At 44.6% G+C, this 21,729-nt stretch overlaps 1 protein-coding gene across 1 annotated transcript in view; it reads right to left on the bottom strand.

The window, feature by feature from the left end:
* LOC309549724 (L-gulonolactone oxidase-like) overlaps positions 1-21,729 on the bottom strand; it is a 229,793-nt gene that overhangs the window by 58,824 nt on the left and 149,240 nt on the right. The gene's annotated exons all lie outside the window — the stretch shown is intronic.

Raw genomic sequence — 21,729 nt, 5'->3', positions numbered from 1 at the left:
ATGTCGCAGTCCCACAAAAAAACGCTGATCGCCGCCATTACTAGTAAAAAATAAATACTGTATATAAATAAAAATGACATAACTCTTTCCCTTAGTTTGTAGACGCGATAACTTTTGTGCAAACCAATCAAAATACACTTATTGGGATTTTTTTTTTTACCAAAAATATGTAGCAGAATACAAATTGGCCTAAAATGATGAAAAAATTAGATTTTTACATTTTTTTTTTTTTTTTTTGGGAATGTTATATAGCAGAAAGTGAAAAATATTGTATTTTCTTTCGGAATTGTCGCTCTTATTTTGTTTATAACACAAAAAATAAAAATTGCACAGGTGATCAAATACCACCAAAAGAAAGCTCTGTTTGTTGGAAAAAAAGGACATCAATTTTATTTGTGTACAGCGTCGCACAACCGTGCAATTGTCAGTTAAAGTAACGCAGTGCCGAATCGAAAGAAATGGCCTGGTCATTAAGGGGGTAAATCCTTCCGGTCCAGAAGTGTTTAAATAGAAAAGAGACAAGTGCTAAAGATATGAAACCAAGGTAATACATTGCTGTAAACATAGCAGTTTAATGAATTCATAGGCTGTTACTTGAATAATGATAAAAAAGTGACAGGTGCTGACCATTTGAGTCCATAAAATAGTGCTGGATAAAGTACTTCAACAACGATGTGTATTTTCAGTCATGCGTTGTGCCGGTGTTTCCACTTGTGCTCTCTCTCTTTTACCGCACTCACCAAAAAGCTCTCCCCACTAGGAGGTAGACAGCATTCACAGCACACTGGCTGAAAAAAAGATCCCGGATCCACGGATAATACTGTATGTCTCTCCTTCCTCTTAAGCTTCTCTGCCCCATCGGCCTAATTAACATGCATGAATGACAAAAAGCCAACCCCATAGTGTAAATCCGTTTGATAATTTATTCAAGAAGCAATCCAAAACACACCTACATGACATTAGGCATTCAAAAGCATGAAAAACAGGATGTTTGGGACGCAATACGCTCCATGGACCGAAACCGGAAGTGACGCAATGACACTGGAAAGCTCCGACCTACACGTTTCGTCAGAAAAATGTCACCAGGAGCCGCGCTATCTTGCTACACTTCCTGGGTTTTTATTTCATGTGGTAACTTAGCAACCTGGAGACAAAATTGGCTGGCATTTTAATATACATATATATATATATATATATATATATATATTTCACGAGCCTGGGCGGCCTATGCAAATGTGTTAGACCTAATGTAATGGGCCGTGTGTTTTTAATTAACCCATTGTTATTATCTTGGTTCCTTTGGACTCAAATCCCTGGCCACTATGTTTGCTATTGTGGCTGGACCCTTGGCTTACTATCAATGGTATATCCTATTTTTTAAGAGGGAAAGCAACATATAAGCAAAACTTCAGCTTCAACCAGAGCCAATCTACCCAAAACTCAAATCTGAATTTGAGTAGAGTGATGCTTTAAGATCTTTACGTCTGTGAACTCCAGGCATGTAGTGCTGGGTGGGAATACAGCACAATACAGTACAAGCCCTCCAAGTGACACCATGGTCATGGCTTGGGAAATTTCATTGGCGGTGACAGTTGAGTCAGAACAGATGTTATTCCTGAACATAACACAACCGCGATCCTGAATCACAGTGACATGACTGCGGAGAGGAGACGTCTGATGTCACAGCTCCTACATGTTTCCTGGCTGCTGAAGTGACAGTAATGAGAAGATTTAGACAGCTCCATGGGTGGAGAGCTTCATATTTAATAAGAAATATAGAAAGGGTGGTGGGGGGGGGGGATCAAATACTTCTCCTACTCATAACATAGAAGGGGTACGTTGTTGTGATCAAGAGCCATATGCAACAAATAATACATTTTCACCATCAACGTACATTCTCCGAGGAACTATGGGTCTCAGCATGTCCTTTTGGAAGAAACTCCATGTTTTTACGCTGTTGCCCTAAGTGGCTGCCAGGCCCCCACACTACAGTGAGACAAAAAAAGGGGTTTAGTTAGCACATTTGGTTGGTTAGCAAACTGGTTGGTGAATTGAGCTGGGAATTATTTGTTTTTGTCTCACATGCGTTGCCCTTCCATGTGCTCTTTGCTATGAAGGTCAGTTATTATAGGTGGAGGCAGGGGCCATTTTGTTTGCCCCACACTACGGTACTTGATCAAAGGCCTACAGTGCAATCCGGAAAGTAATCACATTGCTTCACTTTTTTCCACATTTTGGTATGTACATACCGTATTTCCCATGTACATAAGTATTCCCAGCCTTTGCCATGCCACTCAAAATTTAGCTAAGGTGCATCCTATTTCCACTGATCATCCTTGAGATGTTTCTACATTTTGATTGGAGTCCACCTGTGGTAAATTTAGTTGATTTAACATGATTTGGAAAGGCACAAATCGGTCTATAAAAGGTCCCACAGTTAAAAGTGCATGTCAGAGCACAAACCAAGCCATGAAGACAAAGGAATTGTCTGTAGACCTCCGAGACAGGATTGTATCAAGGCACAGATCTGGGGAAGGGTACAGAAAATTTTCTGAGCACAGTGGCCCCCATCATCTGTAAATAGTAGAAGTTTAGAACCACCAGGACTCTTTCCTGGTTTGCCCGGCCAAACTGAGCGATAGGGGGACAAGGGCCCTAGTCAGGCAAGTGACCAAGAACCCGATGGTCACACTGACAGAGCTCCAGCCTTTCTCTATGGAGAAGGGATAACCTTCCAGAAGAACAACCGTCTCTGCAGCACTCCACCAATCAGAACTGTATGGTAGAGCGGCCAGACGGAAGCCACTCCTCAGTAAAAGGCACGACAGCCCACCTGGAATTTGCCAAATATGAGAAACAAAATTTTCAGGTCTGATGAAACAAAGGTTGAACTCTTTGGCCGGAATGGCAAGCGTCATGTCTGAAAGAAACCCGGCACTGCTCATCACCTGGCCAATACCATCCCTACAGTGAAGCATGGTGGTGGCAGCCTCATGGTGTGGGGATGTTTTTCAGCGGCAGGAACTGGGAGACTAGTCAGGATTGAGGTAAAGATGAATGCAGCAATGGACAGAGACATCCTTGATGAAAACCTGTTCCAGAGCGCTCTGGACCTCAGACTGGGATGAAGGTTCATCTTCCAACAGGACAACAAACATAAGCACAGCAAAGATAAGAAAGGAGTGGCCAAGGGACAACTCTGTGAACGTCCTTGAGTGGCCCAGTCAGAGCCAAGACTTGAACCCGATTGAACATCTCTGGAGAGATCTGAAAATGGCTGCGCACCGATGCTCCCCATCCAACCTGATGGAGCTTGAAAGGTCCTGCAAAGAAGAATGGGAGAAACTGCCCAAAAATAGGTGTGCCAAGCTTGTAGCATCATACTCAAAAAGACTTGAGGCTGTAATTGGTGCCAAAGGTGCTTCAACAAAGTATTGAGCAAAGGCTGTGATACTTACTGTATCTACATGGGATTTGTTTCATTTTTTATTTTTAATAAATGTGCAAATATTTCAATCAAACTTCTTTTATGTTGTCATTATGGGATATTGTTTGTCGAATTTTGAGGAAAATAATGAATTTAATCCATTTTGGAATAGGGCAGTAACATAACAAAATGTGGAAAAAGTGAAGCGCTGTGAATACTTTCCAGTTGCACTGTATAGAATGTATCAGAACAGGAGAACAAAATATATGTTGCATCTTACTAGTTTTCAGATGTGGTTGCGTTATTTTCTTTATGTGTTATTTGTTATGCGTTATTCGCTAAAATGAATGGATGGATGAGCATTGCCGCAACCCATGTGTGCATTGTATATTCATTGTGAACAACACCCCAATCATAGGTGTGCAAAGCCTTTGGCATTAGGGTGTGCACCCCAAAAGTCAAAAACATGCATATATGTGTGTCTACATATCTATGGCCCTGGCACATTGATCTCTCTGCCGGCACAGTTAAAGAGATGTAAGTAAGCACTTCTCTCATGGCAGAGCCAGTAAGAAGGAGATCTTTCCCATCTCCCCACCGGCATACAGAGGGATAATACTAACTAGGTGATTAGGGTGTGCCCAGGGACATCTGGCACACCCCGTGCACAGGCCTATGACCCTAATGCATTGTACAGTAAATCCCACAATGCACAGCGGAGAACACAAGGCATATAGTGTGTGTCGTGGTGTTCTGCATTTTAAAAAAAGCAGTCATGCATTTTTTTTTATAGTTGTGATGCACTGGCAGCCCATTCATAATTGGGATGCCTTAGCACAAAGCATGTTAACGCATGCCATAAAACACTTTAACACATGTGCATTATTTCAGCATTTCCCAACTTTTATTCAGTCATGGCACCCTTTCAAAGTATGCAAAATCCTGGGGAACCCCAATCAAAAATATGTGTTACTAATCAATGGGAAACCTGAGCCTGGGACGATGCACCCAACTATCTTGATTAAACTGACTTCACATCACAGTTCCCCCATCATATGAGGTTCCCCCTTTTACGCCAGAGACCCCTCTTCACATTACAGGTTCCTCCATCACAACAGAGTCCCGCCTTCACATCAAAACCCTCTCCCCCTTCACATCAGAAGCCCCCCATTATAGCCCCATAATACATCAGAGCCCCCTTCTCATCAGAGTACCCCCATAAGAGATTACTTCCATCACATCAGGGTCCCTTCATCGTATCAAAGTCTCCCCATTACCACAGAATCACCCTGTCTCACAGCCCCTCCAATCACACAGTCCCCTCATCACACAGAGCCCCCAATCACACAGCCCCCCCACCCCCCCTTGAAAGCCCAATGCAATTGATATTTTTAAAGTTTCTCAGAGTGTGGCTTTAAGAGTGAATGGGGCCTCAGGCTTTTTTTCTTTTTTACCTGGTAATCCAGCCAATAACACACTTCCAGTCCTAGAGTGACAACTTTCACTACTTTATCTATGAAGGAACAGGGTTGTCATCCTAGGACAGGATTACAGAACACCTCCCACTCCTCATCTCTATAACATAAGTAGGGAATGCCTATAGTATAAGTTCCAGAAGTTTAGTGAGATGCATTAGATCTGCTATGTGAGATGTACATAAGATCCATATTATCTTTTGTCTCTTCCAAATTGTAATTTCACTCTGTTAAATCATATGTTGGTTGTTGGATTGTAAACCTTTTTCAGATGGAATTATAGATCTATTAGGAATAGCTGGCTTTAGGATGTGTCTGCTGAGGGTAAAAAAATACCCCAGCACTCCCTTCAGACCCTTTGACTGGGTGTAATTTGGTGTGCGACGCCCTCTCCATGAATAACAAAATGCGGTTGCATTTAGCAACTGCAGCTTTCATACCACTGAAATATTAAAACTATGAAGAAATGGTTTTCTGATTTTCTGACTGAGCAACCACCTCACTGAGAATAACCTTCTTGATCACCTTCAATCTGGATTTCACCTTCTACACTTTCCTAAAACTCACAAACGATCTATCAAAGGCCAAAACCAATGGACACTATTCTGTACTCCTACTGCTGCACCTTTCTGCTGCTGTTGTGGAATTTTTCCTCAGGTACAAAATACCTGTTACCTGTTAGTCAGTGATACCAAATCAGACAATATATAGCTATATATATAATGAGATCAAACAAGACTCAAGATGGCTGAATCATAGTGACCTGATTTATTACAACATTGCTGGAGTTTATATATACTCAAATATGGGTTTGTCATTACAATCTGACGTACAGAAATGGGTTGTTATTAACATCTTTTATCCAATCAAAGTTAACAACTAATTATAGTAAGCATTATGTCAATCTAGATCGTGATTCTCTGTCATAAAGGGAAATTTCTTGGTGACACACAATAAAAGTTCCAAAGGGGCTTTTAGAAGATATTATTGGCTTTGTGGTCAGCTGTCCAGACAGAGTTGATATTCTGAGAGATAGGGAATTTCCACTGTTTCGTTCATCTGATATATTCTTAGCCTTTGCAAGCTCAGTGACACATGTAAGGAAATCAAAGTAAAATGAGATTAACTCGAAAAACATTTTGTTTAAGATAACCTTTCTAAATGCCAGTCAAGGCATCCTGTAAAGGCCAATAAGGTATCCAGAAAATGCGAGATAGGTATGCCACGACATCTCCATCCTCTTGAGAATTTATTGATCAGGCTAACTAACTACCTATTCCGCTTATCAGATTCATCCAAGGGAGCAGCCCCTTACGCTTGGAACACTGGCCCAGAGGGCAAACCTCAGTGGGGGATGTCCGAGTCTTGGTAAGGTTCTGAGGCGGAGATTACTTCATACATGGGGGGTTTGAGGTGACAGATTTCTCATTACAGCATACTCAGCATCATCAATCACTTCTTATTTCCGTATAGAGTTGAAATAGGTTGTCTCCTTGGCCTTGGTAACCTTATCAACCAAACACATAATTATTTTAATTCAACAGATAACTAGAGATCATCAATGTTAATTATAATAAACATCAATATAAATACACCACTTTCATTATTTTAGGAGATAAGGCAAAACCTCCAAAATACTGTGTTCATTAGGATGGGCGGACACCATTGGAAATAAAGAGGCTATAGTACCTGTTCCTGTGACACACTGAGAAAGTCAACTATGGGCCTTATTGCCACAGACACAATAGATTCCCAACCCTGAATGTGACCACCCTGGGGTGAAAATGGGTATTAATAACTTTTCTGCATAATACCCCAGTTTCTGTCTGAACAACAGAAACCTGAGGGCTTCTCCTAGGTGAGAGATGTCCATATTGAATGACAAAATTGCTGCCTTTGATAAGGTTTACCACCCCCTCCTCAAAAGACTCCCACGCCTTTGGTCTCCATGACTGTACTCTTCGCTGGTTCTCAGCCTATCTATCCCACTGCACCTTCAGTGTCACCTACAATTCTACTTCCTCTTCTCCTCTTCCTTTCTCTGTCAGGGTCCCCCAAGGTTCTGTTCTTGGACCTCTCCTATTCTCGATCTTCACCTCCTCCCTTAGTCAGCTGATCATCATTGCTGTTGTTTGTGGCGAAATTGACTTCGCCACTGGTTCTTGAAGAGGCCTGTTTGCCAGCATCTTACCCTCGGACTATGGGCCTTGTGATAACCCCTTTGTTTCATTCTCCTATGAGCTTGTTTCATTTTATTTTCACTTTATTCATCTACCGAACAAACAACTGAACAGTCAGCCTCATAGCAGATTGCTAATATCATCAGCTCAACCACTTGTCTTCCACACATTGTTGAATATGCTAATACTGTCTGTGTATTGAGGAGGGATGTGGATTCTGTTAAGTCTGCCTGTCCCATTGTTAAATGGTAGTGAGCCCACAATGTTTCTGTCCAGATGGCTAGGTAATTAGTTGAGGTTAATTCTGTTTCTGTATACAATTTCATCTGCATATGATAATTTAATCAGACTCACCTGACCTGATAGTGTATATAATGTGTGTGAGTGGGTTCAATAAACAGTTCTACTTCACCCTTAATCTAGAGTCCTGTCTCCTATTTGGAGAATCTGCTACAAGGGATTGCTATGCTCTTCATACTCCCTTGAATAATCACTAAGCTCTTGTAAGAGCTTGTGCCTGTTCCTTCTCCACTCTCTGGGGGAAAGAGAGGTTTACCCACTGGAACCTGGAGCCTTGTTGTAGGCCCAGGGTGGGTAGGAGACGGCAAGACCCCAACCAAGCTGCGGTGGTTCGTGGGGTCTGCGGTGGTTGTGGTGTCTGGTGGAGTGCTTGGAGCCCTCGGGAAGCACTAGAAGCATCGGTCAACAGAGGTACCCAGTCGGGGTGCCAGGGGATCCTTTACATTGTTATTATTACTTTGACACTTGATCTCTAAGGTACAGCTGTGACAGTAAAGCTGTAGAGCTTCGTACGAACGTCCCTGCGAAAATACTCTGTCAAGAACGATGGCATAACCATCAACCCATCCCCGCATGCCAGGGTGCTAGGAGTAATCCTGGGCTCTGAACTATCCTTGCAGCCCCACGTCCAATCATTGTCCAAATCTTGCTGCCCCAACCTCCGCAACACCTCCAAAATACGCCCCTTTCTAACCAATGACACCACAAAGCTTCTAGTTTACTCCCTGGTCATCTCTCTTCTCAACTACGGCAACTCCCTTCTCATTGGCTTACCTTTACATAGGCTAGTCTCCCTTCAGTCCATTTTGAATGCTGCTGCTAGACTCATCCACCTTACCAACTGCTCATTTTCCTTTTCTCCTCTCTGCCAATCCCTCCATTGGCTGCCACTCACCAAACAAATTAAATACAAAATACTAACAATAACTTACAAAGCCATCCACAACTCAGCCCCCAGCTACTTCATTAACCTAGTCTCAAAATACCAACCTAACTGTTCTCTTCATTCCCCCAAGACCTCCTGCTCTCTAGTTCCCTAGTCACCTCCTCCCACACACACCTCCAGGAGTTTTCCCGAGCCTCTCCCATTATAGAACTCCTTACCCCAATCTGTCCAATTATCTCTCTCTCTCTGTTTGCTTTTAGATGATCCCTGAAAACCCTCCTCTTCAGAGAAGCCGATTCTGCCCACACCTAACAACTGTACTTTTATTTTCTTCATCAGCTCATCCCCCGCAATTATTACCTTTTGTATCATTTGACCCTCACTCTTAGATTGTAAGCTTTAATGAGCAGGGCCCTCTGATTCCTCCTGTATTGAATTGTTTTTTAACTGTACTGTCCGCCCTCATGTTGTAAAGCGCTACGCAAATTGTTGGCGCTAAATAAATCCTGTATAATAATAATAATAAACACATCAAACCTCCAGCAAAAGCAGAAGACTTGCGGCCTGGACACAGAGGAGTTAATATGACAGTTTTCTATAAGTTCTGAGTAAGGGAAGTAGATGGCGATGATTAATGATGTGATCAGAATCATGTATGGTGAAAGCAAATTAGCTGTTTCTGCCCATTTCTGTGGAAGGTGCCTGTGTAAGCGTCTCTATTTCACGCCACGCTGGAGATCGCTGCATGCCCAGAGCGATATAGCCTTCCCCGCCCCACAAGTAGTTCAGGTAGGAGAGGAACACGCGAACAATAATACACTGCAGGCAATGACATCTTTTAGATGTTTCCCATGTGTTAGATATAGAATGTGTAGACCAACCATTCTAAACCAGGGTTCAGTGGAACCAGGGGGTTCCTCCAGAAGTTGTTAGGGGATCCGCGAGCTATAACCAATTTGTAAGGGGTTGTGGGGGTGACACTTCCTCCATGTTTTCCTCCTCGTTGGGCACCAAGCAAGGGTCGCATGAGAGGCCTACCCCGGGGTAGGTTCTTCTGGGCTACGCCATGCACTTGGTTTAGGGTCAGTGCCTTACACATGGGGTACCTTTACTTGCACAGATGACTGAAGTAAACTTACTTGATGTAATATACACTGCTATGGTCACTAATGCATTTGGGAGGGACACGCAGAGCCAATGCCCTCTCCATCTGTCCAACGTATCACGGCCACCTCACTGTCAGTTGCAGTATGGAGCCCCACCATGCACCTAGCGCGGACTCCATGTGTGCACTTTACTTAACTCTTGCTCTTACGTATCTGTGAACTGGCTAAGGACATCTGTGGTGCTGATTTAAGGTGTGAGTACCCTGAACTCGATGAATAACTGGAAAGTGACCATCTGGGTTGACTATCTCTACTGGGTCATAAAGATATGTCTTCCCATGTTGAAGAAGTGGTAAAACTTCCTCAATGTACTCGTTCTGCTGTCAGAAGCTCCACCGGTGTTTGGGGATGTTCAGCTTCTCTCATACAGCTCTGCTGTAAATCTTGCACCTTTCCTCTTCAAGTTGGAGAAACAGTTGCCCGGGTACAAAGGGGAACACTCACCTGTATGTCTTCATGACATATTGTTTCATGTACTGCTGAAGCTGGGACAGACAGGTGATCCGGGCTTTGTAATGTACCTGACCCTGTGGCAGGAAGGCATCATGCGGGCAAAAATATTTATGGCCAGTTCTTTCCACTAGGGCTAGATCGGATGCAGGCGATGTTCGGGCCAGAGAGAGATTAGGGATGATCGAACGGTTCGGGTCGACCATCGGTTCGACCCGAACATTGACTGTTCGAGGTTCGGCCGAATTTAGAACTTTTTGCTGAAAAAGTTCGGAATTCGGCAACCAGAACCGACCAAAATGCAATGGGCCAGGAAATGGTCTTTAAAAGCCCATGATTGGACCAGAACCATTAGCAAAAGCCAATTGAGGGGGCAGGAGAATCCTAGGAATGTGATTGGAGTGACTAGGGGGTCCCTAGGCCAATCATTAGTGAATACGCCCCCCAGTATATAAGATAGCCCCCGCCAAATTCCTAGCATTGTAATACAGGGACATGGAAGAGAGTGGAAGCAGTTCTGTTAATTTTACTTTAAAAGTGTCATTTAGCATTTATTAGCGTGAGGAAAGGGATATCTAGTGTAGTTAGGGTGCTATTTTACACTTTAGTTAGATGCAATAATTTAGTTTCTGTAGGGAAAGTGTTAAGTGTAAGGGGACTGTAGTGTAGTGTATGGTTAACCGACACTGACTGCTATGGCAGGGTGACAAAACCCTTCCATATCAGGGTGACCGCTATAGAGAAAAGCTAGCTATACCACTATACACAAGTTCAGATGTTTTGCCTGCCTCCAAAAACCCCCAAAAAATGCCCAAAAAAAATGCCTGCAACAACACACCTGGGCGTTTTTTTTTTTTTGGCATTTTTTTGGGTTCTTTGGAGGAAGGCAAAACATCTGAACTTGTGTATAGTGGTATATATACACACATACCTATATGTATTTTACACTTACACATATATAGGTGTGATAGGAGCGTAACTATATTGGTGTTAATTATTTAATTAGCGCAAGCATATATTTCTGCTACTATCACACCTATATATGTCTAGGTGTATATATACATATAAGTATGTGTGTATATATACCCGTATACACAAGTTCAGATGTTTTGCCTGCCTCAAAAGACCCCAAAAAATGCGCAAAAAAACGCTTGCTACTAAACCGGCAAGGTGTGAAAAGAGAGAAGCCACTATCCTGTTCTATAAGTGACCTAATACAAACAATCTTTTTTTTATGGTTCTGGACATGCTACAGAGCTGAAACTTCACAGGTATACTTTTTAGACCCCCCAGATACTAAATCCAAAGAAAGTTTTTTTTTTTTTTTTAATTTTTTCAATAATTGGCTCTCTATCAAAAATGACAATTTTTAAGAACTTTTTTTTGTGTGATTAATAGTCCCTGGGGTATGACCCAGAACCCTAGGCACTTTTTAGGGGCATTTATTGGGTTTTAGGGCTTCAAAATGGTGTTTTTTGATTACCGAAGTTCGGGTCCCATTGATTTCAATGGGGTTCTGAAATCCGGGCCGAACTTTCGGGAAGTTCGGATGTTCTGGGCGAACCGAACTTTTGAAAAGTTCGATCATCCCTAAGAGAGATGAGGGCAGGGTATGTACGCCTCTGGGGAAGGTGGTAATTCCTCATCCAGGTCATAAGTGAGGCTTTTCCAAGATACCCCCTTAGGCTGGTCACAGGAATATATAGAAAATGTGAGCGCTAGAAAAAAGTAATATGTATAGCAGCTGGCACAAAATAAAGGTGAAAATACAACCTATAAAGAACCATATAAAGAAAACCATGTGCAGCGCTAATGATTATTATATATAGTGTTTACACAAGTGAATGTCCAAACAGAGAACAAAATCCCTCTGATAGTGATCAAAGCATATAACACATTTGTACATAGACATAAAGTCCAAATAGTTGTTGGCAGTCAAACGACAGCTGCATAAACCACTGTATTCAGAAAGATTCCTCCAATGATAGATCAAGTGTCAGAACACTCACCAGACATAGGCCAACAAAACAGGAAGTGATACACTTCAAGTGTTACCAAATGTTTTCTTCACTGTGCTCTCTCTCCACCGTTTTGTGCACTCACCAGACGATGAAATAAAAAAAGCCCTGTATTGCTGTCACCCAGTATGTTGAGGATGTGGCTCGCAGTGACGGTTCCACGGTCACTTTTCATACAGCACACACTGTGTAAAGAAGCTCACCAGCAGGAGTCAAAATGATGCTCATATAGTGTAGTCTTTTTTGATTAAAATGGAAGTACATCTACATGTAGATAAAAATAGCCATAAAAATTCACCAAGAAAAACCGCCGATTCTACCACAAGGACGCCAAGACGTCAGCATGTAGACCCCTCCCTCCCTTTTCTTTATATGGTCACAGGAATGAATGTCTCTTAGAGCCTGCAGGGTTTCCTTGGCTGGGGCATACTCCAACAATGGGGGAATCGTATTGTCCAGTAGCGGTAAATTCAATATAAGGGAGTTGGAACTATCCAGACAGTAGTTCAATCCAGCATTGGCGGAGGCAGCAACTCTTCGAAGATGAGCTTGACGGAACTCCGGTCTTCTTACCGAGGGGGCATTTGCTCCATGCTAGCGAGGATGGAAGCTTGACCCCTGGAGCAGCAGGGGAGGCCATCTCGGGAATGTGGCTTCCACAAGGCTTCAGAATCTTCACCAGAGGTTTGGCTGAGGTAACATCCCTGGCAGCAGGGGTAGCCTTGGAAAGGTCACCCGGACCAATCTCACTGCTTGGTCCCTCCTCAAAAAGGCGCTGCTGAAACAACCATGTATCACGTATGTGCGGGGAGCCTGAGGGACAAGTGTAGCCAGTTTCCTCTTGCAGGTAGGGCAGAGGACTTGGAATTCTTTCTGGGTGTGCGAATGACAGAGGGCAGAGGGCAAACTCATACACCAGTTGATAACATTCCCTGGTATTGGTGAGTAGAGGGATCTGTTTCCACGGCTTGTAGCAACACACGTGGTGCATCTAAGTGTCTTTTCCAGGTCTGCTTGCTATATACAACTCTTATCAGAATATCCGCCAATCTGGTGACAGAGCTTTATGCAGGAGCCAGTCAAAAAGCAGACATTATTAGTAACGTTCACTGTTGCTGGGTAAGCCTGGACACATTCTAACTTGCTAACTAAACTCATGGTCCCTTTAGAGGTGGTCTTCAGGTGTATGCAGTTGGAGTAGCTCTACTTTGGCAAGGACAACTTTTCAAAAGCTTTACTTTAAGAATCTGGCATAACAGTTAAACAAAGGCAACAGTCTTTCCCTAAACTAACCCCTAACTCAGGCTTGTGGCTGCCCCACTATACCTGCACAGGAAAGAGTCCATAACTGGCTGAGCCAATGATGGCAGAATCCCGGATTGACATATTCAGGGTGGACCGCAAGTCCTAGCACCCCTCCTATGCTGCAGAAGGATCCTTTGGGCAGCGGGGCATTAGTTGGAATTCCAGTCTTGGCATATCCTGCCAGCGAACCGAATGAAGTCCATTAACGGCAGCAACCTTGGACTTTCACTAACCTTTTTGCATGCTTGGGACCAGACCCCTGTCCCTTTAATAACACACAGAACCAGGGGGTCAGACACAGAAAAGCTCACCAAGAAAGAACTGGGAAACAGATTTAACATTAACCCTCTCGACTGGGGCAGCATTAACACTACCTGCCTACAGATTGACCTCCCTGCTGATGATAAATGGATAGTTTTGGGGCGCATGGCAAGAGGCATGACACCAATGATTTTTTTTAGCTGTATGTAAGATTGGCAATCTGGTCACCAGTGTAAGGGAGGAATTCTTCTCACTGACCACCAATGTAAGGAGTATTTCCACTGACCACTAATGTAAGGGACATTCTTCCCAATGACCACCAATGTAAGGGACATTCTTCCCACTGACCACCAATGTAAAGGATTTTCTTCCCACTGACTACCAATGTAAGGGGCATTCTTCCCACTGACCAAAGGGGCAATCTTCCCACTGAACACCAAAGTAATGGGCATTTTCCCATCGACTACCAACGCAAAGAGCACTCTTCTTACCAACCACCAATGTAAGGAATATTCTTCCCAATGACCCCCAATATAAGAAACATTCTTCCCATTGATCACCAAAGTAAGGGGCATTTTTTCCATGACTACCAACATAAAGAGCATTCTTCCTACAAACAACAAATGTAAGGAATATTCTTCCCAATTTTGTTTATTAAAGGTCTTGCAATCAATAAGCATAAAAACAATATACATAAATAAATATATACATATTTACATGAAAAGGGGAAAAAAAAAATACATAGCAAATTCTGCTCTCAAATAAAGACTGCCTTTACAGCAAAAACAAAACTCACATCATGAAACACATCATTACCGGGAAAAATAATCTTAATAAGACTCACACCACCACACCAGACATCAAACCTGCGAGGTCAAGAAACAAAACCACCCCCATTATGCATGCAGCCCTTCTTCAAAAATGAAGATATTAACCAACAAAAGCTAAGGGCGTGAGAGAAATAGCATAGGAAAAAAGCTTTTCACCCAGAGATGGACAGTTCACCAAAAGCAGGTCTGATATTCCTCCACGCCCTTATCCAGACCGCTCGAGGCTCCCTGCCCTTCTCAAGACCCCGAATCTTCCCAACCTCACCCAGAATATCGTACACCACCACCTCGACAGGGAGGACTTTCTTCCGCAGGGTAATCTGGCACCGTGCATTCCACGTGAAGTAACGGACAACTATACTAACTAGAAAAAGTGTATCCAAATCAAAATCCCAGCGAGTCGGGAATGCCCCGTACACCCACTCCGCATAACTCATGCGATAGAGAAAGGGGATGCCTAGAGCCCTCCCCACCCTTTTATACACCTCTATGTTAAAGGGACACTGGAGCAAAAAGTGGTCCATAGACTCTACTTTACCAACACACTCCGCTCTAGGACAATCCCGATCATCCACAGGGCGATGCTTCAGGTTCCCTCTCACATAGAGCCTTCCATGGAAAGCGAGCCAGGCTTGATCCCTAAACTTCAAAGGGATTCTCCCTAAGTTAATTAAACGCAACCCCTCCCTCATTACGGGGCCTGGGCAATCCCTTAAGGTCAGCGACACACTGAAAGCAGAGCCCAAAATCCTCTTCTCCAGAAGCTTTCTGGGGAGGGTCTTGATATCCCCCACTGTCACCTGCTACTGCCTAAGTATTTTCAGACACGGGGCAACATAAGCCGGAAGCTTGCCATGTCGGACTCTCAGACTTTTCACTGGCCCGCCATCTTCCCAGCATCGCAGAAAAGGCCTAAACCAAGATTGAAAAATACCCACCCATCCCGGCGGGGTCTCTGTTAACATATTACCAAGATTATACTTTAAAAAAAGCAGAGAAAAGAAAACTATAGGGTTGACCATTCCTAGACCACCCTCCCGCCTGGACAGGTAAGTTACATTGCATTTGATCAGGTTCAGCCTATTTCCCCATAACAGTTGGAAAAAGCAGCTGTACACCCTTGCATAGAGAGATTCCGGCAAGATACAGACAAAGCTGACATATAAAAAGATTGGGATCAGGTAAGTTTTAATCAAGTCAACCCTTTCCCTCAAGGAAAGTTTCCATTTCTTCCAGCTTGCCACCTTGGCATTGGCATTCAACAACCTGCTTTCCCAATTTCGATGACCATAGTCACCAGGACCAAATTTGATGCCCAACACTTTAATTTCCTGCTGGGGCTCTGGAAAGGCATCCGGAAGTTCGAAGCTTTCACCCTCCTCACCCATCCAGAAAACTTCACTCTTTTCATGATTGATTTTAGAGCCAGAAGCCTCAGTGTACTGCTCTATCACAGAGACCACCTCCTGCGCCTCCTCCATCCCAGAGATAATAACAGACACATCATCGGCATAGGCCACGACCTTCAAAGGCGGCACACCAGCAATGCCCAAAGGCACCCCACACAACGATCCACTCTCTAACCTTCTTATGAAGGGGTCGATTGCGAATACATATAGCAGGGGGCTCAAAGGACACCCCTGGCGCACACCAGAGCCAACCTCAAAAGGCCGTCCAACCCAACCATTAACAAGTGGGAAGCTCTCAGCCCCTTTATATAATGTTTTCAGCCAATCAATAAACCTCCCCTGCAGGCCGTATCTACCAAGTAGCAAATACAGGTACTCATGATTGACTCGATCAAAAGCCTTCGCTTGATCCAATGCCAGCAAGTACTTTCTCCATCCAGCAGCCCTGCATCGCTCCAAAGCCTCCTGGACAGCTAAAATTGCTGAAAAGGTACTTCTGCCCTGGACCGAGCAGTGCTGATGATTGGACAACAAATCGCCTGCTACTGACGACAAGCGCCAAAAAAGAATCTTCGCCAAGATCTTTCTATCAACATTGAGAAGACTGATGGGGCGCCAGTTCTCAATTATTGAGGGGTCTTTACCTTTTGACAGAAGAATCACAGCGGATTGCCTCATGGAGGGAGGGAGAGAACCCTCATCTAAACAGCTGTTATAAACCTCCGCTAAAAAGGGAGCCAGAATGGACTTAAAACACTTGTAAAATTCAGCTGTCAACCCATCTGGCCCAGGCGACTTTTTGGTAGCCAGCTTCTCTATAGCACTAACTACCTCATCCGCTGAAATTGGTTCTGTCAAATCCATCAAAGGCAATGTATCATTTCCCAATCCTGGAGTAGAATCCAGAAAGCTTTCCATCCTGTCCCGACTAAGGTCCTTTCTTCCCAGAAGGTCTGCGTAATATGACCTGAAGATCTCCAGGATCCCTGATCTGGACTTCACCAGGGAACCCGTACTATCCCTCAGACCTATGACCGTCTTAACTGCTATGCCTTGCTTACAGTTCTGGTAAGGATCAGGCGAGTGATATTTCCCATAATCTCTCTCCAGAACCAAGGAGGCATGCCGGTCGTATTGACACTTCCTAAGAAGAAGCTTTACCTCCGAGATCTCCCCTGGATCTCCTCCATACGAGACAAGACGATCAAGCTTCCTCCGCAAATGCTGGTAGGCAATATACATACCAAGCTGCTTCTTCTTACCTATGGCCTTGAAAAGTCCAATCGCCCTTTGTTTCACAAGCTCCCACCACTCTGACTTACTGCTGCAAAAGTCCAGAATAGAAACCTGTGCCTGAAAAAAATCCTCAAAGGATTGTCTTACCTCTACATCTTCCAGGAGAGCCGAATTCAGTTTCCAGGTACCCCTTCCCCTGGGTGGAGTGTCCGAGGCATTCAGAGTCACAGACAGCATACAGTGGTCAGAGAACTCCACCGCCCTCAACTCAGGAGCCGAGAAAGCAGAGTTCTCCTTTAAAAAAAACCTATCTATCCTACTCTGACTATTCCCTCTCTGAAATGTGAATCCCGTGCTGCCAGGGCAGTGCTTAATGTGCACATCTACCAGGCCTGCTTGTCTAACCATATCTCTAAGAAAAACGCTATCATAACCCAGCCTGTCTATGGAGACCCTCCTGTCTTCAGGCCTAATTATGGTGTTAAAGTCACCTCCAAAGACAACCTGCTGGGATGTAAAAAGGAAGGGCTTGATCTTTGTGAGGAGGCATTTCCTGTCCCATTTTGACTGCGGTCCATAGATATTGATCAGGCGCAGGTCCTGCCCCCTAACAGAGACGTCTAAGACCATGCATCTCCCCATTTCTACCTCAATTATCCGCCGGCACGTTACCATATCGGTTTTAAAAAGAACCGCAACTCCGCTGCAAGGCTCAGCCGCAAGAGACCAAAAGGAGGGACCGCATCTCCACTCCCTTTTTGCTAGATGGACATCGGCCAAAGTATTGAGCCAGGTCTCTTGCAAAAATAAAATCTCAGCATCAAACTCACTGAGCAAAAATAAGGCAATATCACGAGCTCTTGCAGATTTCACACTGGCGACAAATGGTCGCCACCTTTATCAGAGCGGGCACTGCCATCAGGATGATTGGGGTAGTCGTTTCTTAACCTCCACCACACTTTCATCACCCGAAACAGCTCTCTTTACACTATGTGACTCCCCCTCATCCATAGATGATAAACAAATAGATAAATCCGACACCAACTCCTCCCCTGATAAAACCGAAAATGTGTTGCCAAGAGGAACCCCTCCTGGCTCTAACTGTAAGGAAGAAACGACCACTTTACTGGTCTTCCTCTTCTTCTTTTTCTTCCTCTTTGTCCTCTCCCACCCCTCCTCATCCGAATCCTCCACAACAGAGGGTGAGACATGGGACATGGACACCCCTCCCTCAACCCCATCGACCCCACCACCATCCAGCACCCCTGCACCCTCTTGGCCGCGTTTGCGGTGTCGAGAGACAGGGACTGGAGGTGGAGTAGGCCGAGGGGGAAGATCCACTATACCCGCCCCCCCAGCAGCTTCCGCTAGTCTGGAGGATCTACGCACAGTAGATGTAGGAACAACCACAGGAGGGACAGACTCAGGGACCACATCACCAGGGGAAACAAAATCTGACACAACAGACACAGGAAGGACAGACTCAGGGACCACATCACCAGGGGAAACAGAATCTGACACAACAGACACAGGAGGGGCAGCAACAATTTCCTCTCTAACTTCAGCTGCTTCATCTTCTTTATCAAGCCTCTGCAGCTCAGTCTCCAATCCTGGCAAGATATGCAGTGCCTCTGGGCACTGGCTATATGGATGACCCAGCTGCTGGCACAAATTGCACCGAATCTGGGTGCATTCTCTGGCCAAATGGCCTAAATCCTGGCACAGTGAGCACTTCTTGTGGGTGCAGGACGATGCAAAGTGGCCTTTATCACCACATTTATTGCACACCTTAGGCTGACCTTGGTAGAAAATGGTCAGCCTATCCCTACCCAGAAAGGCTGAGCAGGGAAGGTGCTGAACTACATCGCCCAGCACCCCCAATTTTAGTGACACTGTCCAGGCCCCTGTCCATATCCCATGCTCATCAAGGACCTTCCGCAGTGGAGTGAGGACCTCGCCATATCGGCGTAGCCATACTAATAAATCAGCCTCTGGTATGGATTCGTTACGCACCAAAATGGTCACTGATTTTATCAGAGGCTGCCTTGAAATCACTTTTGGCACCAAACCCCTCCACTGCTGAAGGCCCTTGCACCTCCTAAATCTCTCCCAGAAGAGATCCAAACTTTCAGGTTTTACAAAAGACAAATCAAATTCATAACTCCCCACCGGGCAAATTAAAGCAAAAATATCACAAGCTTTAAACCCCATTTCCAAAATCAACTCAGCCACCCTCCCCCTTACTGGTGGAGATCCATCCCCCACCCACCTCAACTGTACCACATTCCTCCTCCTATACCCACCAAACCTCCCTGAATTTTGACTAATAACAGAATTCCCACCACCCACCCTGGTGTGACTCCCCAAAGCTGAAGCATAGCTTCCAACATTCCTCCCAGCAGAAAATCCATCAGTTTTTTTTAAATTATCTGACACACACTTAGCAGATAACGATTGCACAGATTCGGGATTGATCTGTGCAATCGAATCTTTCCTCTGCTGAGCAGGAGGAGAAATGTCATTTTTATTTTTCCCAGCATTACTAACCCCTTCACCACCACCCACCACATTCATTGCTTTAACATTAATGTCATTTTTTATACTTGCTGGGATATTTATTATTGCTGTTGTCTTCACAGCAGAATCCATAGCTGCTGCTGCACTGGTAAGAACTCCAGCTGTCAACTTCTCTTCCACTAGGACAGGGTTTTCAGCTGTGGAAATAGCATTCTGTTTTAACACAGCAACAGGTGAAACATTGCAGGAGACTTCCATAGCTGCTTCCACTTCACTTCCAACACTATGTTGATCCCCTCCCCCACCAGCAATCAGCTGGTCAATCAGCACTGGAAGACTGGGAGGCTCAGGTGAACATGAAGCATGCTCTTTGGAGCTGGCAGCCATTTTGCTTGCTGTGGGACTACTGGTCTCAGCCAGACCAGCAAAATCCATGCCTGGGGTGTTTAATGCAGGTCCATCCACATTCATCTGATGGTCCGGGGATTCCACGGTCAGGGATTTTCCTTGCATGTCTGTCGGTTTCTCCACAGCGGTAACTCCAATAGGTAGCTGTATGCAGAGCTCCTTCTCACCTGGGACACCATCCACTACAGCAGATGGGGCAGACATGTTGGATGGCAGCATGGTGTACTGGGATTTCTCCACCATTACTGGCTTTGCTGGCTTGTATCTCCTCTGCCCATCCTCAGGGATTTCTGATGGATCATCAGAAAAGACAAACTTGTCTGCTTTCAGGGGTGACTCCATCTGCTGGATGAATGTCAGGGATCCATGTCCACTCTCAACACCCTGGCTGGTTGCCGCTGGTGATTCCCAGTTCTGGCATGGGGGGAGAGGCGCAGAGGCAGATGGAGCCTGGTCATCCATTAACTGAGGCTGCTGATTCACAGAACTTGCTGATGCTTGGCTGGTAAAACGCCTCTCATTGTCAAACTTTTCTTTAAATGCTCCACTTCTGTCTTTCAGCCTTTCCAATAATAAAGATTGTTCCTTTACCTTTTCTTCCAATTCCTGTAACTCAGGCTTCATGGCTGTGCGATTTTTACTCCAGGCCTGGAAATACTTGGTTTTGAAGGATTTGTGTTCAGCCTTCAAAACTTTAAGTTTTTCTTCAGCTCTCCCAATCGCCCTAAAACGATTGATAATCTTCTGGCTGAAGACATCCGCATTCTCACCAGGGCCTGGACCCACAGACAGGTCCTCCACCTCCTCCTCACTAGGCCCCGTGTCATCAGGGGGATCCCTCCCAGGGCCTCCCCCAGGATCAGGCATTGTTCCTGGGCCAAGCTAGCAAGCAAGGCCCAGGCTTGAAAAGGGCTGGTTCTCACAGAGAGCTCCTTGGGTGTGTCCTCCTCCTTCTTCCCACTGACCACCAATGTAAGGGACATTCTTCCCAGTGACCACCAATGTAAGGAGCATTCTTCCCACTGACCACCAATGTAAGGAATATTCTTCCCACTGATCACCAATGTAAGGAGCATTCTTCCCACTGACCACCAATGTAAGGGACATTCTTCCCATTGATCACCAATGTAAGGAATATTCTTCCCACTGATCACCAATGTAAGGAACATTCTTCCCACTGATCACCAATGTAAGGAGCATTCTTTCCACTGATCACCAATGTAAGGAACATTCTTCCCTTCCCACTGATCACCAATGTAAGGAATATTCTTCCCACTGACCACCAATGTAAGGAACATTCTTCCCACTGATCAATGTAAGGAGCATTCTTCCCACTGACCACCAATGTAAGGAATAGTCTTCCCACTGACCACCAATGTAAGGGACATTCTTCCCACTGACCACCAATGTAAGGGACATTCTTTCCACTGACCACCAATGTAAGGCGCATTCTTCCCACTGACCACCAATGTAAGTAACATTCTTCCCAAAGACCACCAATGTGAGGAGCGTTCTTTTCACTGACCACCAATTTAAGGGACATCCTTCCCACTGACTATCATTGTAAGGAGAATTTTTCCTACTGACCACCAGTGGAAGAGGCATTTTTCTCACTGACCCTCGATGAACTGGTTTAAGCAGGAGTTCCTTAAAACCTGAAAACTATTTTATGGGTTCCTCTTGGGAAAAAAACGTGCTGAGAAAGTTGTTAGATAAATAAAGTAGACCTATGGTTAATTAGGCAAAAATTAACAAAAAGTTATGTTAACAATCTAGCGGCAATGGATAAATACTTTTCCTGGAGAAAATACTGGTCCAGTTTCACTCTTGTACTGCTCACTTTTAAAAGTACATCACAAAC

Source organism: Pelophylax lessonae, assembly GCF_965119305.1.
Source record: "Pelophylax lessonae genome assembly, chromosome: 3".
Taxonomy (NCBI): domain Eukaryota; kingdom Metazoa; phylum Chordata; class Amphibia; order Anura; family Ranidae; genus Pelophylax; species Pelophylax lessonae.
Note: the sequence above shows the minus strand (reverse complement) of the source record. Positions and strands in the feature narration are given on the sequence as shown.